This window comes from Amblyomma maculatum, chromosome 1 (assembly GCF_055883805.1).
Source record: "Amblyomma maculatum isolate TAMU_Amacu chromosome 1, ASM5588380v1, whole genome shotgun sequence".
In the NCBI taxonomy this organism is placed as follows: Eukaryota; Metazoa; Arthropoda; class Arachnida; order Ixodida; family Ixodidae; genus Amblyomma; species Amblyomma maculatum.
The window spans coordinates 466,067,133-466,076,502 of NC_139344.1; the positions used below are offsets into that span (position 1 = coordinate 466,067,133).

The following is a 9,370-nucleotide window of genomic DNA, read 5'->3' on the forward strand; positions in this document are numbered from 1 at the left end:
AACTTATTGCTTTTGTCACAGCTTTCAGTGCTTACGCTCAGATTAATAAAACACACAACTGAACTCAATAGCAGTAATGGCAGATGTCATTTGGTTTTGCAGATGGCACAAGCTGACTCCCGTCTGGAAGCCAGAAAAATCAGTTCATTTCACTCGGTACTAGCTGGCCGCTGACTGAGCTGCCAGGATACTGGAACCAATTAGTGTCAGTTGAGTACTAGCTAAGACGAGTTGTAATCAACGAAGGCCAGATAGAACTAACTAAAACGGTTAGATTTTTTTCATCTATTTGGGCTAGTACTGTACTGCCGAAATAAGAGCTGGCTTTGGGATTAAACGCAGGATGCGAAGAACAGCGTTCGAAGCATTTGACATTGCAGTGCGTAAGCACTAATTCTAAACTTGGGCAACCGCAACAGGATGACCAAACCTCGAAATCGCCCATTCTGTTCCGGCTCACAGGGGACCTCTCAGAACGCAGGGCCTGGTTCATTTGAACCCATTGAACCCTGGATAATCCATCCCTGGGCCTAGGGCACATATGATGAAGAAGACTCCGTGACGTGTAATGGGGGGACGAGGAAGAGGCTTGACGTAAGACTCACCAAAATTTGTAATACGGGCTTTGAGTGCGTACATATGCAACTGTTTTCAAAATTTGTAATACGGGCTTTGAGTGCGTACATATGCAACTGTTTTCAGCTGGTTCCTTATATATTTCAATTCCCGAAGGCCACAAGCTCCGCAGCGGTTGAGGCATAATTGGGCTCTAAAAGCAATCGAACAGTCGATTTCTTAGTGGCTGCCACCAGGGCGGCAGCCGATGCTGTGATTACAGATGAATCAATGTATAAGTGAGTTAAGGTCCTATAATCTTGCCAGATGTAAGCCAGGGTTAGTTGCTCCAGCCCACTAATTGACACCATTTATTTCTTGAGTGTCTTGCACGCGCACTAAAGATTTATCAACCAGCCATGGTGGATGAGCATGATTTCAAAAGAAGGCATACCCTGATGGCACCTGTGATTAAAAGCAGTGGAGTGCATTTGAAACTCTGCTTTTTGGACACTCATCCCGAATGTTTATAAATTACTAAGAACTCGCTCGGGTAAATACACGTAGCACACTGAGTGGCTATTGCCACCTCCAATCATGCTTCTTTAAAGGAGCCTCGTGGCAAGCCAAGATATATCTTGAGAGCCTACTCGTGTATGATGTCTGAAGTCCGTAAGCAGTAAATTCTGATATTGGAGAGTGCTGCGATACTCTACCGGATTTAGCCTGCAAAGCCAGCGAATAGGGTCTCGTAGCAGGCAGAGCTCATCTGTGCACTGTTTCAAGTTTGATATGAAGCGGAGAAAATGGCAAAATTGGTAAGCCTTTTTTCCCCCGTATTGATACGTTACGGGTGGGAACAGCAGGACAGCAACACTCCGTTCGGCAGCCTCCGAACACAAGCGCACTTCTCTATCTTCGTCTTCCAGCGAGGAGCCATTTCAGTTCCACAATACATGTGTTAATATGCGGCGACCATGGCAGTCTGTTGTCAATAATAATTGCCATGAATCTTTGTTCAGCGACATATGGTTTGACGGCTTCATGAAGAGTTGCGGCAACGGCTGACATATTTTCTCAAACATGCGATTACAACACACCTTTCTGCCGCTAAAAGCAAGCCTTAACGATGTAGGTACATCAAAGTCGATGGCCCAGCTCACTTTAATCTCTCAGAGAAGTTGTGGGTGTGTTTGTTGATAGGGAAGCTGAGATGCAGGTGTCATGAGCATATGCACTCACGTGGACGTCAGCTGGCATATACCATACGAATTAACGCAACGTTAAATAAAGCAGGGCTCAGGCTTTATCCCTGTGAAAACCCGCAGGAGGCCAGAGGGCGCGCAGCCGTCTCCAGGCTTAGTCATCTAAATTTAGCGGTGGCTGAGATAACTAATAATCCACAGGACAGCCAGCCACCACAGCAAATTTAGTCGACCATATCAATCGCTTAGTGAAGAACGTTGTCACAAGTACCGTTTATATCTAAGACACAGCTGCTAATAGTCTACGGCGATGCTTTTTGTGTCCCACTATTTCCACAAGGGCACTGTCAATAGAAGGGTGTGGGTGACAAAATTCGCTGAACATGCACGGGTAACGATGATTAGTTTCTAGGAGCCATTAAGTCTCGTCACCGTCATTAGCTCCATAACTCCCCCAAGGCTGCTTGTTAGGGCAACTTGTTGATATGGAGCAAGCATATAAAAAGGTTTTCCAGGCTTCAAACGAGAAACCAGGCAGCTTTTTTTGCTGTGTTATGGTTTAGTAGTGGAAACAAATATGTCATACATGTAATTAAGCAGCCCACTACATAAGCCAACCAACGTGAACCAGCCATTGAGTCCATCTTTAACAAATTTTAGTAAACTCAGGCGCCATTTAGATTTCAATCGAAAGCGGATATTTTTTTTCTGAAATATTATAATTAATCCTAGAGCGATACAAGTCTCATTTTTCTGAAACGTAGTAGATCTTGTCATTTACACGTTTGTGTACATTTCTGAAATTGTGTCAAGATAAAAAATGCAACATCGGTAGATTTACATTACACTACAAAAAGAAAATGACACATTCCTGAACTGAACATGAACCATCATAAATGGTGAAGATGTAATAATTGTTCCCTTCTCCCCTCTATGATACTCGCTGCTTTGCTCCTTTAATAAAAACTTCATGCACCGGTTTTCATAACGATATAGACATACTGTACTTGATGACCTGCCTGTGTCTGACGCACTTATCTTGAATAATACTGATTACTCGCGTTTCGTGTTCACACATATTGAAGATAACTAGGAAACGGCACAAAGTGTGGTAGTTCGAATCACGTAAACTTGTAAAATACTGATCAAAATAAAGACCATAAAGTATGGCAGCCGTGTAAAAGAGCGCATAAGTAAAAATTATTTACATGAAAGGCAAAACTACTAAATATACAAAGAGAAGCTAATTAAAACGGAGCTTGGTTGGTAAGTGGTATTTCTCTCGTCCATATTTCCTCCTTATGGTTTGATTGGGAGTTGATGCATGAATATTACGTTCGAATGTTTAATTTTTTCAGCAGTACTACAACTCCAATATTGCTATACAGTCCGGTTGCAGCAGGCAAGAACTGTGATGTCTCGGTTGCAGCAGGCAAGAACTGTGATGTCTTTCCATGAGTATTTTTCCAACGGGCAGAGGCGGCCGAACGAAGTGAGCGAATCAACGAACGACCACTGAAGGCGCAGGCCTGACGTATTGCATGCGCACTCTTATACATAGTTCAAAAACACATGAAACAAACAATGAATTAACAGTTACAAATGTGCATAAGCAAAAAAGAGCCAATCTATGACAACGAAGTTAAAGCCTAAACATACGACGCAAAAGTACTCACACTAGGATACACTATGCATGAACCTATGTTTATTACAAACCAGAAAAAGATATGACTGAACTGTTCTGGTCTCTCCTAAATATATATAGAAGCAGTGCCAAATGTGTCTGTATCGTCGAGTGAAGATACAGAGAGAACGAGGCGGCTACATAGTGGCAAGAACAAGAAGAACGCGCATGATTTATTTGCAGGCGTTTTTATACAGGCCGCGGGTGGAGCTGCGATAGCACGGTAGTACTATAACAGTACTAGTAGCACTAGTACATATGGTAGTACTCATATGTATATATATATATATATATATATATATATATATATATATATATATATATATATATATATATATATATTGTTTTTTTTTTATTGTGAGAGGGGGGGGGGGTTGAAAGGGCGCATAACACGTACAGTGGGGACAACAAGGACGGCAGGACAAGCATTGACTGCCAAATGAACACATTTATTCGATAAAACTGCCAGAACTGTACAGAATTGTCCTGCAGCCATGTACGCATTTTCGTTACCAGAACCCAGCACTTGAAATCATTCAGCATCATCAATAATAGAGTCGAACGATGAGCAGCGTTGTCAGTGGGCACGTCAGCGGGCCACCGGTCAACGCCATGACAAACCCGTTCCTGCTTTTTGTGCAGATATTTCACGGCTTGACTGGACCGGCAAGCATACCCGATGAAGCAACATGTGTCACTGCTGCCGGACTCTACGGAGTCTGCGCGCTACAACTACCACGTTCCGTCGACGTTTGGACGGCACCGCCCTCAACTTCCTCGGCCCCGGCCTATATAAGACGCTCTTCACACAGCAGCCACTTCAGTGGGCACGTCAGCGGGCCACCGGTCAACGCCATGACAAACCCGTTCCTGCTTTTTGTGCAGGTCAGTAATAATTCTTCCACCATAAAAACTAGCAACCGTTGTCTGGTATTGCTGGCGTGCCCCAATGGTGTTTGTGCGGTGTACCTATACGTACAGGATATTCTGCTTTCATTGCTGATGCTTTGTGGTGATGTCGAGGTTAATCCTGGACCAAACAATCAGGAGCTACTGCTGCAACTTTTGGATGGTCAAAAAAGTATTAAGGAAAGACTTGACACAATCGAAGCAAAGATTAAACAGGTTGAAGAATCAGCAGCGATAGTAAAGGAGGTTGGTATGAAGATCACTGATATGGAAAATACAATTAAAACACTGGAAAAAAAGTTAGTTGATTTCGAAGACAGAAGTAGGCGAAATAACCTCATTGTGTTTGGCATTCCTGAGCGCACCGATGAAACGTATTCATCACTTCTGGAACATGTGGTGGATGCCTTATTTCAAAGTACACTCGGCGTACAGGTATCTTCTGTAGAAAGGATACACAGACTAGATAAAAAGAAAGTAGGGAAGCCAAGACCAGTAATTCTTAAACTTATTGATCACCGAGAAAAAGTGAACGTTATTCAAAACTGCTACAAGATAGAAAAGGAAAAGAATATAGCCGTTAGCGAAGACTTCTCGGCAGCCACAAGGCAAATCCGAAAATGCTTATGGGACAACACGGCTGATATTAGAAGGTAGGGAGGAAAGGTAAAGTTGATCTACGACAAAGTTAGAATTGACAAAAAAATGTTTAAATGGGACAGCGCCCAGAGGAAGATAGTGCCTATCGTTAAAACTTCACTCGTATCTGACACGACACCATGACCCGAACCTTCCATTAAAAGTACATTCTGTTGCCTCAATGTGAATGCACGCAGTATAGTTAACAAGATAACAGACCTGGAAAGTATTGTTATGGTCCATAGCCCGCAAATAATAGTCATTACAAAAACATGGTTACATCCAGATATAAGCGATGCTGAAATCACTCCAGCAGGTTACGGAATTTACCATAACGACAGAGATTCCCGAGGTGGCGGAGTAGCCATACTTTTTTAAGGAGTGCTTGAGTGCGTCCAGACTACCTTGACCCTATCGGAATGGAGTGCGTCATCGTCAAGATTGTACTGGATGGTTTCCATCTTCTAATTGGTGGATTTTATCGTCCTCCTAACTCTAGTCCTGCATTTTTTGAAACCCTGAATGAATTTCTATGCAAACATAGGAACCAATCTTGTAGCATTCTGTTGACAGGAGACTTTAATGTACCTGCTGTCGATTGGGCTAATGAGTTCCCAAAAGCGCGCTCTCATTCTAATGAACTCTTTGTTGACGTACTTCTAATGCACAATTTAACGCAATTAGTGAAACTGCCTACCCGTGTTCACGGCGGAAGTGTGTCGACATTAGATTTATTTCTCGTGAATGACAAGGTCATGCATATGAATCCAAGTGTGCATATTTTTGAAGGGATTTCTGACCATAAAATAGTGTCCCTTACCTTGAAATTGAAGAATGTTTTTAAGCTGAAACAGAGGGAAACGGTCGTACTCGATTTTTCTCGCGCTAGTGATGTGGATGTACTTGATGCATTGGACAATTCGTTCTCTTCTTTTGTTGCCAAACATGAATGTAGTAGCATATCCGTTGATGCGTTATGGTTATTCTTTAAAGGTCTAGTTATGCACTGCATAAAGCACTTCATTCCTCAGAGAAAGGTCATAAAACGCACTTCTAAACCTTGGATGACAAAAGAAATAGTCCATACAGGGCGAAAGGTTAAAAAAGCAAGAAAGAAATATCTACAGCGCCCTTCTCCTGCGGGCGCACACCACTTATCTGAACTGCGTCTGTTTCTGAAGAATGCAATAAAAAAGAGCAAAGACCATTATCAAAGTGTACGTCTAAAACAGTTTCTTACCGAGTACCCGCAAAAATTTTGCCGTCACTTGTCGCCAAAGAAGCAATCAGTTTCGAATCTGTTGATCAATGGTAATGTCGTACGGATCAAGGGGAAGTAGCTGATGCCTTAAACCTTTATTTCTGTTCTGTTTTTACCAAGGACGATGGCGTTACTCCGCAGTTCAACGCTTTTGCCGAAATTCCTCCGATAAATATTCCAGCTATCAGTGAAGAAGGAGTACTAACACTTCTACTCAATCTAGATGTAAAAAGTCGCCGGGGATTGACGGCTTTCCTGCTTCCTTTCTTTTCCGTCACGCTGAATGGTCCGCTAAGTACTTATGTCTGATATTTGAAAAATCATTGTCACGCGCAGAACTTCCAAGCGATTGGAAACATTCAAAAATTACCCCGATACCGAAAGCAGAGGACCGGCTTCTTGTTTCATCATATAGGCCCATTTCCTTGCTATGTACTTGTATAAAGGCATTTGAACACATTATGTTTGCACACATTTCTACTTTTGCTGAGCAGAACGGCATTATTGATAGCCGACAGCATGGCTTCCGTCAAAAACATTCCACGGTAACACAACTAATAGAAACTGTTCATGATCTCGCAGCAGCATTATATAGGGGTAGTCAAGTAGACATAATATTTCTAGATTTTGAGAAAGCGTTTGATCGCGTCTGCCATCAGAAACTGCTTTTAAAATTGAAAACTATCCTTAAAAATGATTCATTGCTCTCATGGCTAGCGGCATATCTTTCATTCCGGCGTCAGACTGTATCCATTGACGGAATGAGTTCGGATTGCGCGCCTGTTGAGTCCGGCGTTCCTCAGGGTTCTGTCCTTGGACCATTACTTTTTTTGCTTTTTATAAACGACATTGCTTCCGACATATCGATTAAAATACGCCTGTTCGCCGATGATTGTATACTTTATCACGAGATTTACAGCCAGAATGATCAGGTACTCTTAAATACGTCCTTGAGTAAAATTCAGGTCTGGTGCAAAACTTGGCAAATGTGTATAAACTACAAAAAAACAGTAGCTATGACTGTGACGCGAAAAGTCAATCCGCTGAAGTTCTGCTACAACATCGATAACAACACGTTATCTCGGGTAAATAATTGCAAATATCTAGGAGTTATAATCACGTCAGATTTAAAATGGAATGACCACATAACGTACACTGTAAATAAAGCTATGAGGCAACTTGGATATTTGAAGAGAACCCTTGCTAAATCCCCAGCAGAAATCAGACTTATTGCCTACAAATCTTTCATTAGACCGGTTTTAGAATATGCGGCAGTTGTTTGGGATCCGCACACAAAAATCAATGTCCCCAAACTTGAAAAAGTCCAGCGTAAATGTGTCAGGTTCATATACAATTGTTATAGCTGGAAAACATCCCCAACAGCACTTTTACAAACAGCTAATTTAGAAATCCTGCAGGCAAGACGATGCCAAGAAAAATTAAAAATGTTTTATTTGATCTACCACAACCAGCTTGGCATAGATAGAAATGCATACTTTCATTCAGTTACCCAACGACGAACCCGTTCTTTTCATTCTAAGAAAGTGAGCGATTTTTCGTGCAGAACAAATGTGTTCAAAGCCTCATTTTTTCCCAAAACTATCCGTACTTGGAACGGCCTACCTGCAAATGTGGTTGAGTGTTCGACGTTGTCTTCTTTTCTGAGTGCATTCCATGATAGATTCACACTGTCATATCATGGTGTTTACACTTCACTTTTTTCGTGCTTTTTGCTCTGTACAAGTGATATGCCTTTTTTTTTCGGTGTCGTCATTCGCAAGACTGAATGTACTATGTATTCTCGTTAATTGTATTCTTCTGTAACCCCCACTCCTGCCTAAAGCCTGACATTCAGGCTGGCAGTATGCAATAAATTAAATTAAATTAATTAAATTGTGTGCATGTGTGTGCCTCTTGCGCTTTGTGTTGTTGTTACCTGCTCTGCTGCCTTCTTCCAAGAGCATCATCAAGATGAGATTTCACAATCACCAATAACAACAGATGCGCTGACGCACGCGTCGCGGTTGTTATGAATGAGATATAGCTACAACTGTCATGCCAATATTTCTTTGTGCTTGTACAAGGCCAGAATTTTGTTAAAGCAGGGTTCTGCAAGGGGGCTTGTGGCAACATTTTGTAAGGGCCAGTGCCAAATTTTAAGACAGCTCTTTACACTAGTAAATGTCTGTGTTCTTGTCACCGTATACTCAGGCATTCATTTATCCAGTGGACCTTTTGAGGACACCTTCTCTAGGCAGAGGGAAAAGAATCTCATGATTTACCTTATGGTCTGCTTGTCTATCTTTCGTTACCTTTTTTTTTATTTTGAACTCAATATATTATATCGTTTTTGAAAACTCGCGTTGAAATGCACAGTACATTCGAAACAGAACAATATGCGGGCACACACGCCTACAAGTTTAAATTCCGCGGCATAACTATAGTTTTCATGAAAACTTGAGATCTGGTTCAAAGACATCATCTGGCTTCATTGTGTGTGCACCATGCAATCTTTATCATTCGCACTATAAATTCAAAAGGCGATTTTATCATTGGTCGGTCATGGCAAACATCAGAATCCTGCTTAACTTAGGTGAAGCGAAGGAAGTGTGAATACACCCATCGTAATTTCATGCACCTCCAGAAACTCTTATAATACTGATGCGTCGGCAGATAGCGCTAGCATAGGGCTGTTTTCTTTTTTCGAGCCTTTCTTTTAAACTGTTTCGGTCTAATGTTAAATATGCATAGTTATGCTCATGGCGCGCTACTTCGTGCGAATGACTTTTTGCTGTCTTGAAGAACCGGGAATGTGCAGTAGAGAATCATAATAATGACATTTATCAGAAACAAACTTGGAAGCTTGGCACGCTGCAGTAAAGTGGCCTTGAGACTGTACATATTCCGGCTCATTTCATCGATCTTCGTCTGCTGCAAAAGAAAAATGTTTAAAATGAAATATGTGAGACAGCAGGACATTTAAGCAATGCTTCAAAAACTCTGATACTTTTTAAGAACATGTCATGCAATATTTTGACCGATTCTGCTCACTAATAAAAGCGTCCAAAGAATCGAGAATTGATAGAAATGTCGATTTATTTTGTAAATTGGGTTGAT

General features: G+C 41.6%; 1 pseudogene; it reads left to right on the forward strand.

Moving 5' to 3' along the window:
* The first annotated feature begins 4,056 nt into the window (after window positions 1-4,056).
* On the forward strand, window positions 4,057-5,357 carry LOC146209868 (uncharacterized; annotated as a pseudogene).
* The last annotated feature ends 4,013 nt before the right edge of the window (window positions 5,358-9,370 follow it).